Genomic DNA, 19,501 nt, shown 5'->3' on the forward strand with positions numbered 1-19,501 from the left:
GAGATAGCACAAGAAATGAGAGTGGTCTAGAGAGAGAGACGAATATGACATCACGACAAGAGATTCCATTCCCTTGAGTGTGTATATGCAAGGGGGGAGGGAATAGAGGCACCAGGAGAAATTTTCTGTGTGTGTGGTGTTTGTGTTGGTATGTGTGGGTGTGAGAAGATAATGAGACGTGGGAGGAAGAGGGTGTGTCACCGCGTGAGGTCCGCTGGGTCGAGGTGAGGCCCTTCGTTCGGTTCTGTCCTACGCCACATTGGTCGGCCTGTGATGCATTTAGGAAGACCCATGGATGACTAGTCGAACAAGACAAAGATAGCAGAATTGTGAAGGACTCTGTGTCCACTGACAAAGCCGGCTAGGATTTGTAGCCCTATGTTCTCGGACTAAGGTAACCCCATTATCTCTGATATTACTATTCATCCAACCTAACTTTAAGGGGCATCCTACAGAATGCTCTGCTAGAATCATACTCGTCGATTAGGAAGAGAGGCGTGAGACAATGCGTGAGAGACATGCGTAAAGATTATGTGCGTACATGAGACACGTAGGCAGGTCCATGTATATAGAAAGGGTTGATGAGGATTGTGCGTGTGTATGTTTGCGAGAGGAAGAGTGCTTGTGAAAAAGGTTAGTGAAAATAGTTGTAAATGGTTACGAGAGGGAGGGAGGGTTATATCTAGAGCATGTGTGCGAGAAAGACACCTCGGGAGAGAGTGTGTGAGCATGTGTGAGAGACCACCGATGGAGAGTGAAACTACACGTAAAAGACTGCTCTACACATTGATTAAAGATATAAATTGTATCCAAATATTAGGATGGGATCATGATATTTGCAATTCGCATAAGGAGCGGTCATTGATCCATCAGACATCTAGATTCTATCGAATTTGAGCATGTCTATGTTATTATTCGACACAATTGATCCACATAGTTAGTATTTTGAACTCCAGACAATGCATCGCTTTAGCAATCGAATATAAACGTGAGTATAGTTCATGTTGTGTGTGTAAAGCACATTATACATATGAAAGTTACACAATGGACATTATAAATAGCTACCTATGAACTAGCATACATTTGAATTCAACTTAAGGTGGTTTAAAAAATCGAGTTCAACATGAAGTCCATTCAATTATTTGAATTTGATATCATGGCATTTGTAAGCCATACCTAAATTATGGGGGCACCAATCTTTGCTCTGATTTTGTACATAATAGCATATGTAGTCGTGTACAAAATAGATTCAAATTTAGCTCCTCCATTCCAAAATAATCGTAGTTATAGGATTTTCAAGTGTCAAAATTTCAAAAAGAAGCGGATAATTTAATGAGGTTTTCAAACATACAAGGTCAAATATAACGTTATCTATTTAGGTCAATCCTCATAGTTCAAGAGTACTCTAAACGTGAATGCTTGTGTTTCAAAATTTTGAACGAAGCACCAAAAGAGCCTTTACTCGCCCGAAACTGCGTGAGACCAATGTTTGGTAGTAAAGGAAATTACTTTTCTAATAACTCCGACCCGTGAAACCTACCGGCCCGACGTCCAAAGGTCTAAACCGGGGTAGGTTTGTAGCTTCATCTAGACGCCACACAACCGCCTCTAAAAAACATTCATACACAATGGCCGCCTAAGCACACATGCGCGCGGCCGAAATCGCTCCCGCCCACTATTTGGGACACCTGGGATTACCATCCTACCCCCGACCCGCAGTAGGTCTGAATTTAAGAGGGGGGCAAAGTTTGTACTTTCCCCAAATTTCAAACAAACGCGTCCCATCTTCTGTTCAAAAAAGCCAAAAACAAGCGCGTCCCAGACCGAAACATGGTTCCCCCCCACCCGTCCGATTCCCCATTCGTACTTCGTGTGCGCCAAAACTACCTCCACCAGTCGCGAAACCCCGGCGTCCTCCGTCCACCACCCCATCCCACCCATCAACCGCCGCCCTCCTCCATCACGCCGGAGCCGATACCCCGACGTCGTCGTCCACCGCAACCTTGACCGCAACGCCCTCCACGGCTAGTAGTTGAAGCCGAGGCCGAGCCGTCCGTACCCGAGCCAGTTCAACCACGCCATCCTGCGCCTCACCGCTCCAACTTCGCCACCCTCCACCGCACCAGAGCTATTCCTGCTACGCCGTCCTTCGCCGCCTTGGATCTGCTTCCATACACCGACATACGGCCACGGCAACACAGTCAACAATTTGGCCATGGGTTCGTCCAAGCCTGCACCCTCCAGAACATCGGTTTCCTCGGTAAAAAGAAGAAGATCGGCGCGACATGTGGAGGTGACCACACCGGCAACCGAAAAAGGTACTCCTCTTCCCTTATTCGTGCAAATCTTACGTCTCTGCTTGCACGGTATTCATCCCACAGAAGACACTAGTTGACCGCTTCTTCTTGATACTAGATGTTCCTAGTAACTCGTGATGCACAAGGTTTCTCCTCATATACGATTTCACCTTAGCTAGAGGTCCGTCGCCCCCTGAATTTCAATTTCTGGCCAGTTGATTCCCAATTAACGGAAGCATTCCCCGGTGTAACAGGCGCTAGTACGCCTACTATGCTGGGGAAGCAGCGCCTTTGTGTTTATCTTAGGGGCATGTGCAGCCTAGAGCTACTGGCGCTCGATCTGGAGGTCGGCCGGGATTAAAGGGATGGCCTGGGGGCGCTGGCAAGCACGACAGTGGTGTGAGGTCGATGGGAGGGCGGGGCGGCGGAGGCAGGGGTCTGGGCCGGTGGTCGCTGGCGGTTCGAGAAAGATCGTCAATAGTGACTGGCGGGAGGTAGACGAAGGCCATCTGCCCGTCCTTATAGATCAGACGGTTCATTAAAAAAATCGACTGACCTATTTATTTTCAGTCGACTGTTATCTTAGATATGACCACATGTGGTGGTGTGCTGGAGGAGTACCTGCATTTCCTATGCTCATATATTACAAAATCATACGGAGTAGAATCTAATTTTGTTTTCCATGCAATGTTATAGAGCTATCATATGTCTCTTGTCATTTATTTTTCAGCCACCTGCTATCTGCTACTTTTACAGTGCACTAGTTCTGCACACACTTCACCCATACTCTCACTATTGTGCTTTTATGCAAGGAAATTTCAGACTCTCCTGCCGAAAGAGAAGCAACAAAGAAGAGAGAGAAGTCGCTCGAGCTTCGTATGCGGGTAGGCAAGACACGTTACAATGCTATAAAGGGTGCAGTGTCAGCAAATGGAGACGGTAAACGTAGCTCTGGTGTTGATGACCTCGCTCGCAATGAACCACCATCCCAGGTCTTGCTTTAACTTCGCGGTGTCATATGTGGTTGCATGTTCCATATGGTGTCTTGCTTGTATTCGAAAGGCCGAAATCGGTAAGATAAGGAAAGATACTTTTTTTACATGAACCACCATCCCGTGAGCACCAGAAGACAAATAGCTAGTCAGGGCACTGGCCGAGCCAGTGACAAGCCCAGCAAAGATATGCATCACCTGGAAGCGAACTAAAAAGCTGCGATGGTGGCGAAGCAGCCCGCCTCCCACCAGGCTCTCAGGTCCTAGATGATCATGCTCACCACTCCAGCCGGATGTCTAGCTTGTATTGCTTCCAATTTGGTTAAATTTCATCTGCTTAGCTTACACATTATACCTTTGAATATGACATGCCTTTCTGTTTTTGGTACATACTAGTACATCTGTGTATTAACCATGTTCTTACATCAAACTAATGTTCTTGTGTATCCCTCATCAATCACTTATGACGAGGCAAGCAGGCAAGGGGACTACTCCTCATTTAAAGAATGCAGTGTCAGCCTCCCGACATGATTCTCAAGAAACAGAAATGCTAGATGAAGATAGTGAACGTAGCTCTGTAGTTGATTACATCATTTCCCCTACACTAGCATCGCAGGTGCTTGCTCTAACTTGGCAGCGTGATATGTGGTTGCATGTTGCATATGGTGTCTAGATTGTAATTCTTCCAATCTGGTTAAACTACATGTGCTAGTCTGCTTAGCTTATACATTATACCTGTTAATGTGACATGCCTTCCTGTATTTAGTACATAGTACATCTGTCTATTAAGCATGTCCTTACATAAAACTATTGTTTTTTTGTATCCCGCATCAATCAATATGACGAGACACCTTTAGTATATCCAGTGCAATATTAGTTGCATCTTTCATATGATTTATAGCATGCGCTGCTTCTAATTTGTTGAAATTCCATTTATGATGGGACGCTTTTAACTTGGCAGAGTCATATTGGTTGCATCTTTCATGTGGTGTCTAGCTTGCATTGCTTCTTATTTGCTGGAATGGTTTCTGCTTAGTTTACACAAACAGTTGTGAACATGCCATGCCGTCCTGTTTTTCGTACATATTCCATCATGGTATCTTGTGTTTGCCTTACATCAAAGTAGTGATTGTCAGTATCATGCATGAATGAGTTCTGAAGAGAGAATTTTATTGCTTTTTCTTGTCAGTTTTACTTGACAATTCAAAATCAATAAAGCGGAAGGAAGTTAGCAAGGCAACGGATAAAGGTGCTCCTTCTGAACGGAGGGCCTCTACAGTTTCTACTCCTCCACACCGCCAAGATGATTTCCAAGACAACACATGCATTGACACTCAACAAAGCTGTGTTTATGATGAGCACGTCTCCCCTAGTGTAGCATCACCGGTGCTCCCTCTAACTTGGCACTGTTATATGTGGTTGCATGTTATGTGCGATGTCTAGCTTGTATTGCTTCTAATTTTGTTGAATTCCATCTGCTTACTTTACACATTATACTTGAATAAGACACGTGTTCCTGTTTCTAGAACATACAGTATCTGTCTATCACACCATATTCTTACATCAAATTACTACTATTCTGTAACCTGCAACAATCACTTATCATAAGACACGTTTGACTTTGGAGTGTGATATAAGTTACATCTCACATTCTTTTCTAGCTTGTACTACTAATTTGTTGAAATGGCACTTATGACGAGACAGTTTTAACTTGGTAGAGTGATATTCGTTGCATCTTTCATATGGTGTCTAGCTTTCATTGCTTCTAATTTGTTGAAATGCCATCTCCTTAGTTTACACATCATAAGCTGTGAATATGCAATGATGTGAATATGCAATGTCACTAATGAAGAGAGACCTCTAACATGGTAGTGTGATGTTGTTTGCATCTTGTATATTATTTATTTCTTATACTGCTTCACATTTGTTTAAACGCCATTTATGATGAGACACTGTTAACTTGGCAGAGCGATATTTGTAGCATCTTTCATATGGTGTCTACCTTCCATTGCATTGCTTCTAATTTGGTGAAATGTCTTCTTCTTAGTTTACACATCATAGTTCTGGTTATCTCTTCCGTCCTGTTTTTCATACATATTACATCCTCCTATCATGTGGTTGTTTAACATCAAAGTTCAGTTCGTCTACATCACGCATCAATTTTTTCTGAAGAACTAAATTGTTATTCGTTTTTCTTTCGGCTTGACTTAACATGGCACAGAGAAAGAGGAAGAAACACAGAATGGAAGGGAATGAGAAGCGGATGAATCCTGCAGATTCTGCTGGTACTGATGGTGCAATAGAAGGTCAAAGTCCAGCGGAAAATTCTACAAACACGGCATCCCATGCTACACGAGGTGCAAAAAAAGCCAAACAAAAACAAATAGCTGCCACCAAACAAGCAGAGACAGCCCTAGTTATTGCAACACCTACCACAGTACTACCAGCTGCATGACTTACTCGTGCGTCAACTGAGCTAGCAGCATGTTCCCAAGCTCCCTTGCCACCTGACACTACTTCCCAAGCACTCTTGACACAAGACGAGTTGACAATATCAGATGAACCTTGTGAGCTTCAACAGCAAGAAGGTAGTTGCTAGAGTCAAGTTACAGTTGCATGCTTCTTTATATGTAGTCTCACAGTTTGATGTACACTAACACTTTCTATGTTCATTGTTGGACTAGAACCTAGGCGCAAGAGGAAACAAACATCAGGGATAATGCTCGATAGGTTAACTAAATCTAGAGGAGGAAGAATGTAGATCCGTTTTGAGGCAGGTTTAAAAAGGCCACGTGATGCTACGGAGTCAGCCAAGTTAGTATCAGAGGCAGCGGTTGCCGTTAGGTGTCATGTACGTATCCTCCCAACATGGATTCAGTACAGGAATGACAAAGACGAAACCCAGTTCAACACCTTCCTTGACCATTTATCTGTAAGTATGGTTATGTATGGAAACTAGTAATATCGTCTTGCTCTGTCCCATACTTTTTAGGTTGCTGATAATGAGACTCCCATAATTTTCAACAGATGAGGTTCAAGTTGGATAGCCAAGATGATGCAACCAGACAATCTTGCACCCATGTTTTCAAGTCTGCTCTGCGACAGTATTGGTATAACTTGAGGAAAACTCACTTTGAAGGCAAGGCTAACAGTGAACTTTCCCAAACATCTGCAGTAGAAAATATATCGGATGAAGACTGGAGGGGCCTTGTTAAACACTGGTCTGATCCGAAGTATCAGGTACATTATATATATGTGATCAGATCACATGTTGAAGTCCTATTTATGCATGTGCCACACAAATTTATCTTCTTGTAGGTGAACTGTTCAAAGAACAAGGCCAACCATACGAAAGTGAAATTCCAACAGACGACAGGATCTCGTAGCTATGTTGCACACTGTGAGGCTCTTGTAATTAGCTGCTATTTCACTCTTTTCGCTGTACCATATTATCAGATCTATATTGACTTGTTCGAAATGTAGAGTAAAGCCCGCAAGGACCAAAAAGTACCTGAACCAAATGCTGTGGAAATCTTCAAGGACTGTCACACCAGCAAGAAGAAGGGCATGACTACACCAGTCAGAGCCGCTATTGTAAGTCCTTAATCCTCATGCCTTTTAACTACTACTTACTCTAACTTGTGCCTTGAACTGCATGGTTTGCAACCAATGTCTATTACTCTTTTCAATTTTATACACAATTGTCTTAGCGTATCATTGCACCTTACAAGGTTTAAAAGAGAGGAGTGATGTTCCTTTGATCTTGACCCGTAATCTAGTTCCGTGCTGGACTTGCCCACACAATGTTACAATTGCCTGTTTGTCTGTTCTCAGTTGTTTTGTGATATGAATGATGTCATACTATGCTTACCGTATTATAAACTTCGTCTCTCTATCCTTAGCCCTCAATACAATGTGAAGAAATAGACAATACATTAGCGATGGTACATGGTCATATGTTTGGAACCTAGTTTTATTATGTACTTTGCAATAAAATACAACTAATATTTTACATGGGTTCACCACAATAAGTTCTGTATATAGACCAAAGCTATTTTGTTTGGTTTTGCTGCCTCCTTAATATCTTCTGTTCTGGTACTACTAATGTAAAACCTCAACTTTTCAGCGAGCTATGGAAAAAAATGGTAGAACCGCCACCTTCTGAAGGTGGCGAGGCAACTATAACCGGAATGTCAGCTCTTGCTGCAGTGGGTCAGTACCTGTCCGCTAATAGTGCCAAAAGCACGTTCCTGCGTAATACTGGGTTGGTTGTTAAGGCAATATCGTCCAAACTGCCTCATGATCAAGATATGCAAGCTCAAAGCAATGTTGTATCTGCGCTCCAGGCACAAGTCCATTCCCTAACAGAGGCCCTTTGTGAAACAAGGAGAAAGATTTCTTAATGTCGTCAAGATATGCATGGTTTTGAAACTAGACTATCAGACATTTGCTATGTTGTTCAGGAGCCTAGGGGAAATGAAGGCGAGGGTTATGGTGCTCCATCGGACAATACATCATGAAAACATAACAGTCAGGTCAAATGAACTGAGCTTCTGAACTTCTGGTGGTGCATTTATCTGCTAGACTGTTAAGTTTTATGCCAACCTTCCTTTTGTTATATAGTTCTAATTTGTTTTGGTGCGATCCAAAATTTATTCTTAACATGCAGCCACCAGCTGAAGAAAATAGCAAGCCATTTTTGTATAGTGTAGGGTGTTCCCTATATTTGCACTGGTGGCGATCTTTGATGCCGAGTGGATGTAATCTGTGCAATCGCCTTAATAGCCTAGCGTTAGTTTTGGCCTTATTTATTTCCTAGTCTTCTTTTTCCCTGGTTTGCTAGTGGCTGCAACTACCATGGGCCATATACGGGCCATAGGATCCATGGGTCTCCTATGGGCCGTAGATAAATGGGCCTGTAATCGGTGGGCCTCAGGCCGTCGATAAATGGGCTTGTAATCGGTGGGCCTCGAGCCGTCGAATAAATGGGTCTACATGGGCCGTAATCGGGCGTAATTGGTATCGGCCCAGCACGGTAACGGGACGTTAACAGGCCATAGGACTACAAAGGCTTAATTCTGTCACAGGCATAATGGGTCGTTAATGGGCCAGAATATAGGACGGGCTGGAAACGGCGCAACGGGTTAACATGCGAGAAACAGGCCGGTTCTTGCCATGGGCCGAATTTGGCCCATTAGGGTAACATGCCAGTAATGGGCCGACTCTTGCCATGGGCCGAATTTGGCCCATTAGGGGAACATGCCAGTAACGGGCCGACTCTTGCCATGGGCCGAATTTGGCCCATTAAGGGAACAAGCCAGTAATGGGCCGGAAGTAATCGAGGGCCGAAAAGGATCCCAAGAACGTATGGGCCGTCAATAGGCCGAAAGCTAACACGGGCTGGAAACGGCCCATGTAAATCACGGGCCGTTAACGGGTACAAAAAAAATTACTGTTCATTATGGGCTAGAGTCACCGTGGGCCTATAAAGGGTCGAAAGATACGAAGGCCTCATATGGGCCGAAAGACATCGTGGGCCATACATGGGCTGAAAGTGGAATGGGCTGGTGTTATATTCGACGGTCCACATGACGTTGTTGGGCTGATTTCCTTTAGGGCCTAACAGGCCGTGAGTTAACGGGATGTAAAATGGGCTATTTGCAAAGAGACTGTTAACAGGCTTTTCATGGGCCAACCCGTTAACTTTCGACCAAGTCAAAGGGGCCGGCTTTGTAAGCTAAATGGGACAGTGGTGGGCCGTGGCACGTGTCGACATATCATAGGCGCCTATCTGACCCACTGACGAGCTGACACGTGTTTCTTCCGGCCAATAAGAATTTTACACGTGGAAATTTCCCATTGGTCGGGGCTGTTAACGGGTTATCGGATCCAAAACCCGACCAGATAGCTTAACGACTTTCCGTTACGGTGGATGCCACGTGTCGGGCACCCTTGACGAAAGCACTCCTGTGACGCGCGAGTTATCGTCATGGAAGTGGACACTTCCGTGATGATAATTTTGGTAATGTCATGGAACACTTCTACGACAACACATGTATGACTATCTTGATTCTGTCATAAAATCGTCATGGATGTACATGCATGACAAAAAACTCGACCTACTGTGACAAACACGTATCATCACGGAAGTGTATTTTTTTGTAGTGACCCTTGACGGGGACGACTCCAAGGCCCCCGACAAGCCTTGCCGGGGACGCCCGCTGGGCCGCGGCCAGACCCGCTCCCGGCAAGGATTCGCCACCTCACCACAAATCCAGTACGACGATAGGCGTGCCAACTAGGCAGGCGCCTGCATGGCGGCATGCAGATCTTCGTGGAAGCTTACCATTGCGCCAACACAGCAGTTGGTTACCTAGCATGGCACTGCATACCTTGTCAACCTGGATGCACATCAAGGCGAGGAGGAGCGGCGAAGGGTGAGATGGCCTCTGTTGCCGTCCCCAATAAAGCAATAGGACACGTAGGCAACACATTAAATGCGCTTGTCCTACGTTGATCGAGTGATAAGCTCGTACAACTGTAGCTTGCCACCTCCTGTGTGCCACTGTGGCAACCCCTTTGCATATAAAAGGAGGCCCAAGGCGCACGGAGAGAGGATTCAGACTTTTGGACAAAGCATGCACCGTAGCTAGTTCAAAAGCTCAAGAACACACATAGAACCAGACAAGCAGGACTAGGGTATTACGCATCTTTGCGGCCCGAACCTGGATAAAAATCCCGTGTGTGCTAACGGCTCGACCTACTCTTCGTGCAACTAATCCCTCGCCGAACGTAGAAGGGATCTTTGTGACCCCATAGGTGATCGGTTTCCCCGACATCTTTGGCGCTCCAGGTAGGGGGGATTAGTTGTGAGAATCTGGTCCGTAGTTAGTACAGTAGTTTCTTCGTCGCCATGGCTCCGAAGAAGAAGAAGACCGCGGTGATCGGCCCGTCCGGGGCCACTCCGCCCGCACCTGAACGGACGGGTGACGTGGTGGGCACCAGTGGTGGGGGAGATCAATATCGTCCACACCATCCGAATACAAGAAGCCAGGCAGCCGGCGTCCTCCGCAACGACGATGGTGGTCGGCTCGCTGCCGTGCCCAGGGATGGCGTTGTGCCACCTGCGGGTGGTGTAGGGACCTCCAAGGGCAGGAGGTCGACTTCGCCAACGCAAGCGCCGCGGTCCTCTCAGCTCATGCGCGATGAACCACGCCATGATGTTGAAGACCTCGGGCGTCGCCGCGGCAAAAGCCCTTAGCGTCACTCTCAAGACACGCAGGGCCGACATGCACGCCATGATGCTGGCAAAAAGAGCACGCGGCCGCGGAATCGTGATGGGACTCCTTCTAACATAGTTAGAAGTCCGAGTTCCTCCCATTCCCCGCGCTTGTCGCTGCCACCCACATGGGCGGAAACGCTGTCGCGAGCATAGCTGCTCCTCAACTTTCCTCCTGCCTTGGAGAAGCTAGAAGAGTGGAGGGCTGCCATCCAGAGCCTTATTGGCCATGCCAACGGGGATGGACAACGGTGAGTAAGCCCCTCACGGCGCCGGAATGACGAGCCGGCGCGTGTAGGTAGTGGAAGGGTCGAGGGCACCCCAACCACGGTGCACTCCCCTCCACCACGGTCGGCCCGTCGGGATGATGCCTGGGACAACATGTCCACAGCATCATCAGACCCATGGCGCGCTGTGACCAACGTCAAGTTCTTCGAGAGCGCCTCAAAGAGGATGCCCGGATCACTATCGAGCGACGGCGGGAGGCACGTCACCAGTCTGATAGGCGTGCCTACTACGTACAAGCCCACGCCGGGGAACGCTAGTGACTTGCCCTATGCGATAACCTGTCCAGCGTTCACCCATGAGCTACGACTGTTCCAGTGGCCCAACATTCGCTTGTTCAAACCGGAGGTCCCGGAGAAGTATGACGGCAAAACTCATCCGTCCGAGTTCCTGAGCGTTTACACCATTGCGATGCAAGCTGCCGGGGCACGAGACGACAAGGTACTCACCAACTATTTCCCATTGGCACTCAAACCCAATGTCAGGTCATGGTTGATGCATTTGCCGATAGACTCCATCTCCTCTTGGCCCGATCTGTGCCACGAGTTCATTGGTGCCTTCACGGGTGGCAACATAGCTCCTGGACAGGCAAGTGATTTGCACGTGATCCCTCAGAGGGATGGCGAATCCTTGCGCAAGTACATACAGAGGTTCAGCCATGTGCAGTACAACATCCTCGATGTTCATCCAGCCGCTGTCATGAGCGCGTTCCATCAGAACATGCCCAATGGCAAGATGCGTGAAGAGTTGGCCATGAACAAGGTTGTGGATGTTGCCGAGCTGTACGTCCGGACTGACGGATGTGCCCGAGCTGAGGAAGGAAGGAAGTACCTCGGCGAGAATGTCGACGCGGGAAGTGAGTCAGAAGACGAAGATGTCGTCGCCCCGGCAAGGAAGGGCCGTCGATGCAACAGGAAGCGCAAGGGAAAGACCGTGCTTGCCACCGAGGAATCCGGCGACCCTGACACCGCCAAGAAAGCCAAGGTTGGCGACCCCGGCAAAGAGGTTGCCGGGTGCAACGCCTGCCGGGCCTTGGCGGCTGCCGACAAGTCAGAGGGCTATGACAAGCAGTACTGCAAGATCCACCACACCAGGGGCCACGATCTCCAGAATTGCCGCCAAGTGGAGCTGCTGATGGAGAAGCAAAGGGCTGAGTATGAGAGACGAGACAAGGAGAAGGGCAAAGGTGGCGCTGAAGGGTCCGGCAAGAAGCGCGGCGGCCAAGGAGGACGCAACAACAAGGAGAAGCAGCAAGAGAGGCCTTGTAAGTGCATCTAGTGCCCCTTAGTGATTTTGGTGTATTGAAGACTTATAGGTTAAGGGACTAATGCGTTTGTGAGTGTACACAGGTCTATAAGTCTATGAGGAGTTTGATATTTACATAGAAAGTCGACCCCTAAAAATGAAGTTCTTCAACTGAAGACTTTGATATTCTGAAGACTTTCTGAAGACTTTGAAAGTGAAGAAATTGGTGTGACCTTGAAGACTTGGTATTCATTTGTGGAACATGAAGCATGAAGACTTTTGTTTTCGTAGTTTCATTTTCTCTTTCTTGAGTCATAGGAAACACCGTACTGTTAAAGGGGGTCGAGGAAATACTAAGGAAAAATTTCCATGTGATGCTCAACTCAAAATCCTACACCTACCAATCCCTTCGAGTGAAGCCTTTGGAAATCTCATACAGTTCAGTCACTTTCTTTAGTGACAGAGACGAAGTTCTTCTGGTCGCTGATGAATTTGTTCTGACTGAGGAGTTAGGAATTTGCCAGTGCGAATTACCTACACAGTGAGGAACATGATAGCCCTGAGGAATTTGAGAGTCAAATTTCCGACCGTTGCTGTGCTGCGCGCCAGCTGTCCCAAAATATCTTATCCACCTAACGGTCATATCATTGAGGGGCATTCATGTCTTATCATGTCGGGCTGCTCCCTAGGCTATAAATAGCCGCCTCCTACAACCACTAGCTGGTTGGCTGCTCCGAGAGAACTTGACACTTGTCATTTGAGAGCAACCCATCCTCCGAGGACTTTGAGCGAAAATCATCAAGTGAGGAAAACCCAAATCCAAACCCCTACAAACCCAAAGTGATTGAGCATCACTGAAGAAATTGATCCTGCGTGGATCCGACGCTTGTTACCTTTGAAGACTGTGCTTCTTCCAGACGGTTAGGTGTCAAGGTCTAGAGCATCCAAGAGGAATTGTGGATCGCCGAGTGACCAAGTCTGTGAAGGTTTGGAAGTCGCCTGAAGACTTACCACGAGTGATTGGACGAGGTCTGCGTGACCTTAGTTCAAGGAGAATACGGTGAGGACTGGGTGTCCTGAGCTGCGTGCTCAGCGACTAGGTGTCTGGGACTGTGTGTCCTCGAGTTTAAATACTCAGCCGCTCCAACCAGACGTACAACTGAGACAGCAGTTGGAACTGGTCTACCAAATCATTGTCTTCACCAACCTAACTGGTTCTATTTCCTCAACCCTTTCATTTCCTCATTACTGTGTTGAGTGTTTGTTCATATCTGTGTTTGAAGACTTTGACTGAAGACTTTCTCAATTTCCTCAGTTCAATTTCTTCAGTCTGTTTGTCTTCATCTTGTGTTATCCTGTGATTACGCTTTCTATACTCTGTGCTAGTCCTCATTTCATCATGATGACCGTGCGTGTATTCTGTTATGCTTACTTCTGAGTACTTATTCCGCTGCTAATAGTTCTTCGCTAAGGAATTTCCTCACCGGCAAATTCCTCAGGGAAGAATTCATAAAAATCGCCTATTCACCCCCCTCTAGTCGACATAACGCACTTTCAATTGGTATCAGAGCAAGGTACTCCCTTGTTCTGTGTGATTTTGGTTTAACCGCCTGGAGTTTTTGTTATGTCGACCATAGGTATGAAGAAAGTGACATGCCCTATCTTTGACGGTCATGATTATCCCAAGTGGAAGGCCATGATGAGGAAGCGCCTCATGGCAAGGGACAGCGAGCTGTGGACCGTCACTGAGATTGGTCTTACTAATCTATGCAAGTCGGCGAACGCAGATGATATTCGCAAATACACTCGACTTGACTTCATGGCGAAGGATATCATCTGTTCCTGCCTATCCAGAGATCAATTCAGGCATATTATGCATCTTTGCAATGCAAAGCTTATCTGGGACCGAATCTCCGACGTCTATGAAGGTCATCGAACCCGTCATGATCCTTGGTTTGAGGACTTCAAGGAATCTCTCAAAACGATGACTTTCGAACCAGAATCATCATCTTCTGCATCATGTCTCATGGCAAAGGGTGTCGAGGTAACCGAATGTTCCTCATCTGAATTTAGTGACTGTGAATCTGATGATGATGAATCTGATGATGATATTGAACCTAGCTATACCAAACTTGTTTGCATTGCCACCAAACAACAACATGCCTTTAAAAAGGTTCAAAACATGCTAGACAAAAGTGATGATATGTTGGGTGAAGAAATGGATCGCACTAAAGCCCTGATTGAAAATCTTCAGAGACTTCAGTCTAGGTTTGATAACCTTCAAAGTCATCATAACACTCTCTTATCTGATCATGAGAAACTTTCTTATGAATTTCTTCAAAGAAAGCAAGATCTTGAGAAGCTAAGAGTAAGTTATGAAGATCTTCAGAAGGAGCGCAATTCATTACTTGCTCAACAAATCAGCACTTCTCAGGAAGAATTTGTTCCTCCATGCTTAAAGTGCATTGAACATGAATCTGCTAATTCTTCACCTGAATGTTCAAATGCTTCAACTGTTACAAATTCTTCACCTGCCTCTGCTATCACTAATTCCTCATCTGAGGACATTGCTAGTATCACTAACGATGCAGGGCTAAAGGAACTGTACAGGACAGGCATGTACAAAAGCCTCAAAGGGCATCAGATTCTTTGTGATGTGCTCAAAAAGTAGATCCTCAACAGAAACCCTAGGAAAGAGGGTATTGCCTTTGAGAGGAAACTTAATGCTGATGGAACATATTGGAAGCCTGAGCAATACCCCAAAACCTCATGGGTTGCTGCAAAGGGACCTCCAGTTGATCCATCCATGTTATCTGGCTTTACATGTGAATCTCCTCATTCTTCTGATGAGTCATTTGACTCCAACTATAAACTCTTCAAAAATCAGAATGGTGAAGTATTTGCTAGATATGTTGGGACTAACTGCAGGAACGGTTCCCCTATGAAGAAAATCTGGGTTCCCAAAAGTTATGTTGAAAGTCTTCAGGTGAATGTCCTCATGACACCACCTGTGAAGAATAGGAACCCCAGAACAAACTCTTCATATGGACCTACTTCTTCATATGGATCCAAGTCCTCATATGGACCAAATTCCTCACGTGGATCAAATTCCTCAAATGGATCAAAGTCCTCATATGATTATCATCGTGCTAACAACTCTGTTTCGCAGGGTAGAGCTAAGGGCTACGAATATGCACATTATTCTTCAAATCATTATGTTCATAAGTCCTCGAAGAATTTCTCTGCTTATTCATATGCTTACCCTAACCCCTCTTATGTGAAACGAAATGGTTTGGCTTCTATGCCACCATTCTCGTATGGTGCTCGCAGTGTGATGAACTCTTTGCCACCCCTTCAGATGTGGGTGGTGAAGAAAAAGAACTAATCTCTTCTGCAGGGTCAGGTCTCCAGGCATGCCTTAACGTCTGAAGAATTTGCTGGGGACCTGACAAAAATTGCCTGAAAGGACGCAGGCTAACCATGATGAAATGAACTTTCATTTCACACGTCCTCATACTGCTATATCTGTTTACCGCTTGATGAAATTCATCTGATGAACTTAATATCATATTCTTCACTGATGAAGCATATGAGATTGTAAGTTACACTAATTCATCTGTAGGATGATCAACCCAAAACCACTGAATGGATCCTCGATAGTGGATGTACAAATCACATGACTGGTGACAAGAATCTTTTGATGGATGCTCCCTTATCACCGTCACATCTGAAGCATATCATCTTTGCTAACAAAGGCAAAAGTCAGGTATTGGGTCTTGGTAAGGTTGCGATCTCTAAGGATAAACACATGGACAAAGTCATGCTTGTTGAGTCCTTAGGATACAACCTCATGCCAGTCTCAATGCTTTGTGATCTTGATATGGTTGTTGTCTTTGGCAAGTATCGCTGTGTTGTGATTATGGAAGCTGACAATTCCAAAGTCTTCGAAGGCTTTAGGAGAGGAGATTTGTATATTGTTGATTTCTCTACAGGACCACAACCAGCCGTGTGTCTACTTGCAAAAGCCTCAGAAGGCTGGCTATGGCATCGACGACTTGGTCACGCAGGCATGAGGAATTTGCACACGCTTGCGAAGAAGAAGCATGTCATTGGCATTGAGAATGTCAAATTCCTCAAGGATCACTTATGCGGAGCCTGTGAAGCTGGAAAAATGACCAAGGCCAAGCATCCAGCAAAGACTATCATGACCACTACTCATCCATTCGAATTGCTTCACATGGACCTCTTCGGACCTAATCATTACTCAGCAGTCACTAATGCTGCATCTCTATATGGTTTTGTCATTGTTGATGATTACTCTCGATATACATGGGTACACATTGTTACTTACAAACATGAAGTGCAGGAAGTCTTCAAACGATTTTCCTCGAGGGCTTCAACCAACTTTGGTGTGAAGATCAAGCACATCAGAAGTGACAATGGAACTGAGTTCAAGAATTCCTGTCTTGATGACTATCTTGATGAACTTGGTATTACTCATGAGTTATCTACTCCTTATACTCCTCAGCAAAATGGCGTCGTGGAGCGCAAGAACAGAACTCTTGTTGAGATGGCTCGCACTATGCTTGATGAATACAAAACGCCTCATCATTTTTGGATTGATGCAATTGATACTGTGTGCCACATCATGAACATAGTATATCTTCACAAATTCTTCAAGAAGACGACCTATGAACTCCTCACTGACAAGAAACCCAATGTGAGTTATTTCAAAGTCTTCGGTGCTAAATGTTGGATTAGAGATCCTCACCACAATTCTAAATTTGCACCGAAAGCACATGAAGGTTTTATGCTTGGTTACGGAATGGACTCGCACACCTACAGAGTCTTCAACATTGCTCTTCACAAGATTGTTGAAACTATAGATGTGCGGTTCGATGAAACTAATGGCTCGCAAAGAGAGCACCTACCTTCTGTGTTAGATGAACCAGCACCTAAGGATTATATCAAGTTCAAGGCAACTAAGGATGTCATTCCTACTGAAGAATTTGCTGAAGAATTCATTCCAGTACGCGAAGAACATCGAGCTGACGCACCTGAAAATAATGCTGAAGACAATGGTGCTGAGGAAAATGATCAAATACCTCGACGACAACCAGCTCATCCTCGCGTTGCAAAAGAAGTACAAGTTGACAAGATCATCGATGACATTGAAGCGCCAGGTCCTCTCACACGCTCAAAAGCTTCACATTTATCTAACTTTTGTGGGCACTATGCTTTTGTCTCTATCATAGAGCCCACTAAGGTAGATGAAGCATTTTTGGAGCCGGAGTGGTTTCAGGCTATGCAAGAAGAATTACATCAGTTCGAGCTCAACAATGTCTGGGAACTGGTCAAACGTCCAGATCCTCGCAAGCATAATATCATTGGCACAAAGTGGATCTATCACAACAAGCAAGATGAAAATGGCCTTGTGGTAAGGAATAAGGCACGACTGGTAGCTCAAGGTTACACACATGTTGAAGGAATTGATTTCGATGAAACTTTTGCACCTGTTGCTAGACTTGAGGCTATTCGCATATTACTTGCTTATGCTAATCATCATGATATCATCTTATATCAAATGGATGTGAAAAGTGCATTCCTCAATGGTAAGCTTGAGGAAGAAGTATATGTTGCTCAACCCCTAGGTTTTGAAGATCCAAATAATCCTGACAAAGTCTTCAGACTTAATAAGGCCCTCTATGGCCTCAAGCAAGCCCCTCGGGCATGGTATGATACATTGAAGGAATTCTTCGTGAAGAATGGCTTCACACCCGGTTCACTCGACCCTACTCTCTTTACTAAATCTTATGATGGTGAACTGTTTGTGTGCCAAATATATGTTGATGATATTATCTTTGGCTGTACTGACCAACGTTATAGTGATGAATTTGCCTATATGATGAGTGAAGAATATCAAATGTCTATGATGGGAGAGTTGAAATTCTTCTTAGGTCTTCAAATTCGTCAACAGCGCAATGGCATATTCATATCTTAGGAGAAATACCTCAAAGATGTACTGAGGAAATTCGGCATGCAAGATTGCAAAGGCGTCAAAATTCCTATGCCCACAAAAGGCCATCTATGCACTGATGAAAATGGTATTGACTTCGATCACAAGGTATACCGCTCCATGATTGGTTCTTTATTGTACTTATGTGCATCTAGGCCAGATATAATGCTTAGTGTTTGCATGTGTGCCCGATTTCAAGCTGCACCGAAGGAATCACACCATAAGGCTGTGAAGCATATTCTTCGATATCTAGCTCACACACCAACACTAGGATTATGGTACCCCAAGGGCTCTGTTTTTGATCTCATTGGATATTCTGACTCTGACTATGCTGGTGATCGTGTGGACCGCAAGTCAACTTCTGGCACTTGTCATTTCCTCGGACAATCTTTGGTCTGTTGGTCCTCGAAGAAACAGAACTGCGTATCACTGTCTACTGCGGAAGCTGAATACATTGCTGCTGGCTCTTGCTGTGCTCAACTGCTTTGGATGAAGCAAACACTCAAGGACTATGGCGTCAACGTGAAGAATGTGCCTCTCCTCTACGACAATGAGAGTGCCATCAAGATTGCTCACAACCCAGTTCAGCACTCGAAGACAAAGCACATTCAGATTCGTCATCATTTTCTTCGTGATCATGTGTTGAAGGGCGACATCTCCATCGAGCACGTGAAGACTGAAGAACAGCTAGCTGATATCTTCACTAAGCCCTTGGATGAGAAGAGATTTAGCAAGTTGCCGTGTGAGCTAAATATCTTAGAATCTTCGAATGTTGTTTGAAAAGGACACACATCCTAACACTTATGCAAAATTGATGACTTAGATGTGCAACACATGAAGAAACGTTTTTCTTCAATCAATGAAGAATAACACTCTAAGTGTGAAGAAATTAATGAAGAATTTGATTCTCAGAACCCTACGACAATTGTACGCGGTGTCTGAAATCATCATTCTTATACGATGGGTCACGCCACCACAAAAAGTTGGAAATCTTCAATTTGAGTTATTCCTCAGTTTTGAAATTCTTCAGTTTTTCAAATTCTTCAACTTTGCAAAATCTTCACTGTTTCCTTCGTTTTTCTTCATTGGCTATATATATATATGAGTTTATGTCCTCTACAGCATTCACTTACAGCTATTTCTTCAAGTTTTTTTTTGCTAAGTGAATGTGATCGGACCCTTCCCCCTCTATGCTATACTCAACCCAATCTATTCACAAATTCTTCATGTGCGTTCTATTTGAAACTCGTTCAAAATCTTCACTGTGTCCTTGTCAGCTGAAGAAATTGCGAACGAAACTTTAAAACAAATCTTATCCAAATTTTCGGTTTTGCCGCTCAAACTGTTCCGCATCCCATGATGCATTATTCTATTCACCCACGATCGT

The sequence above is a fragment of the Triticum dicoccoides genome, chromosome 1B (genome assembly GCF_002162155.2).
Source record: "Triticum dicoccoides isolate Atlit2015 ecotype Zavitan chromosome 1B, WEW_v2.0, whole genome shotgun sequence".
Classification (NCBI taxonomy): domain Eukaryota; kingdom Viridiplantae; phylum Streptophyta; class Magnoliopsida; order Poales; family Poaceae; genus Triticum; species Triticum dicoccoides.